The following is a 2980-nucleotide window of genomic DNA, read 5'->3' as shown; positions in this document are numbered from 1 at the left end:
CCTGCGGCTGTAATCCTGACAGATTATTCATTACACTGAGGCATTGTTGTTCCCACAAAGCAGCACAGGGCCTCTGACACCACCCCCACACGCAGACTTTATTACTCACATGAAAAGAACATGAGGCGCTTTCAGAAATTTGAATCATATATACATAAACATATTCTGTCTGGCAACACAGCTTTGTTCATACGATATTATAGAATCGGAAAAGCCTCCGATTCTGCCTAAAATGCTGGTATGTAGAGCTCAACAGCTTAGCTAACGGAACAGGCTAATGGACCAGAGTCTGGTAGGACCAGGCTAGTGGACCAGAGTCTGGTAGGACCAGGCCAGTGGACCAGAGTCTGGTAGGACCAGGCTAATGGACCAGAGTCTGGTAGGACCAGGCTAGTGTACCAAGTCTGGTAGGACCAGGCTAGTGTACAAAGTCTGGTAGGACCAGGCTAATGGACCAGAGTCTGGTAGGACCAGGCTAGTGTACCAGAGTCTGGTAGGACCAGGCTAATGGACCAGAGTCTGGTAAGACCAGGCTACTGTACCAGAGTCTGGTAGGACCAGGCTAGTGTACTAGTGGACCAGAGTCTGGTAGGACCAGACTAGTGTACCAAGTCTGGTAGGACCAGGCTAGTGTACAAAGTCTGGTAGGACCAGGCTAATGGACCAGAGTCTGGTAGAACCAGGCTAATGGACCTGAGTCTGGTAGGACAAGGCTAGTGTACCAGAGTCTGGTAGGACAAGGCTAGTGTACCAGAGTCTTTTAGGACCAGGCTAATGGACCAGAGTCTGGTAGGACAAGGCTAGTGTACCAGAGTCTGTTAGGACCAGGCTAATGGACCAGAGTCTGGTAGGACCAGGCTAGTGTACCAGAGTCTGGTAGGACCAGGCTAATGGACCAGAGTCTGGTAGAACCAGGCTGGTGTACCAGAGTCTGGTAGGACCAGGCTAATGGACCAGAGTCTGGTAGGACCAGGCTAGTGTACCAGAGTCTGGTAGGACCAGGCTAGTGTACCAGAGTCTGGTAGGACCAGGCTAATGGACCAGAGTCTGGTAGGACCAGGCTAGTGTACCAAGTCTGGTAGGACCAGGCTAGTGTACAAAGTCTGGTAGGACCAGGCTAATGGACCAGAGTCTGGTAGGACCAGGCTAGTGTACCAGAGTCTGGTAGGACCAGGCTAATGGACCAGAGTCTGGTAAGACCAGGCTACTGTACCAGAGTCTGGTAGGACCAGGCTAGTGTACTAGTGGACCAGAGTCTGGTAGGACCAGACTAGTGTACCAAGTCTGGTAGGACCAGGCTAGTGTACAAAGTCTGGTAGGACCAGGCTAATGGACCAGAGTCTGGTAGAACCAGGCTAATGGACCTGAGTCTGGTAGGACAAGGCTAGTGTACCAGAGTCTGGTAGGACAAGGCTAGTGTACCAGAGTCTTTTAGGACCAGGCTAATGGACCAGAGTCTGGTAGGACAAGGCTAGTGTACCAGAGTCTGTTAGGACCAGGCTAATGGACCAGAGTCTGGTAGGACCAGGCTAGTGTACCAGAGTCTGGTAGGACCAGGCTAATGGACCAGAGTCTGGTAGAACCAGGCTGGTGTACCAGAGTCTGGTAGGACCAGGCTAATGGACCAGAGTCTGGTAGGACCAGGCTAGTGTACCAGAGTCTGGTAGGACCAGGCTAGTGTACCAGAGTCTGGTAGGACCAGGCTAATGGACCAGAGTCTGGTATGACCAGGCTACTGTACCAGAGTCTGGTAGGACCAGGCTAGTGTACCAGAGTCTGGTAGGACCAGTCTAATGGACCGGAGTCTGGTAGGACCAGGCTAATGGACCAGAGTCTGGTAGGACCAGGCTAGTGTACCAGAGTCTGGTAGGACCAGGCTAATGGACCAGAGTCTTGTTTTTACCAGGCTAGTGTACCAAGTCTGGTAGGACCAGGCTAATGGACCAGAGTCTGGTAGGACCAGGCTAGTGTACCAGAGTCTGGTAGGACCAGGCTAATGGACCAGAGTCTGGTAGGACCAGGCTAGTGTACCATAGTCTTGTAGGACCAGGCTAATGGACCAGAGTCTTGTTTTTACCAGGCTAGTGTACCAGAGTCTGGTAGGACGAGGCTAGTGGACCAGAGTCTGGTAGGACCAGGCTAATGGACCAGAGTCTGGTAGGACCACGCTAATGGACCAGAGTCTGGTAGGAACAGGCTAGTGTACCAGAGTCTGTTAGGACCAGGCTAGTGTACCAGTGTCTGGTAGGACCAGCCTAGTGGACCAGAGTCTCTAGTGGACCAGAGTCTTGTAGGACCAGGCTAATGGACCAGAGTCTGGTAGGACCAGGCTAATGGACCAGAGTCTGGTAGGACCAGGCTAATGGACCAGAGTCTGGTAGGAACAGGCTAGTGTACCAGAGTCTGTTAGGACCAGGTTAGTGTACCAGTGTCTGGTAGGACCAGCCTAGTGGACCAGAGTCTGGTAGGACAAGGCTAGTGTACCAGAGTCTGGTAGGACCAGGCTAATGGACCAGAGTCTGGTAGGACCAGGCTAATGGGCCAGAGTCTGGTAGGACCAGGCTAATGGACCAGAGTCTGGTAGGACCAGGCTAGTGTACCAGAGTCTGGTAGGACCAGGCTAATGGACCAGAGTCTGGTAGGACCAGGCTAGTGTACCATAGTCTTGTAGGACCAGGCTAATGGACCAGAGTCTTGTTTTTACCAGGCTAGTGTACCAGAGTCTGGTAGGACGAGGCTAGTGGACCAGAGTCTGGTAGGACCAGGCTAATGGACCAGAGTCTGGTAGGACCACGCTAATGGACCAGAGTCTGGTAGGAACAGGCTAGTGTACCAGAGTCTGTTAGGACCAGGCTAGTGTACCAGTGTCTGGTAGGACCAGCCTAGTGGACCAGAGTCTCTAGTGGACCAGAGTCTTGTAGGACCAGGCTAATGGACCAGAGTCTGGTAGGACCAGGCTAATGGACCAGAGTCTGGTAGG

This window comes from Sander lucioperca, chromosome 10 (assembly GCF_008315115.2).
Source record: "Sander lucioperca isolate FBNREF2018 chromosome 10, SLUC_FBN_1.2, whole genome shotgun sequence".
Lineage (NCBI taxonomy): Eukaryota > Metazoa > Chordata > Actinopteri > Perciformes > Percidae > Sander > Sander lucioperca.
The sequence above is the reverse complement of the archived record's forward strand: the minus strand, read 5'-3'. Positions refer to the sequence as shown.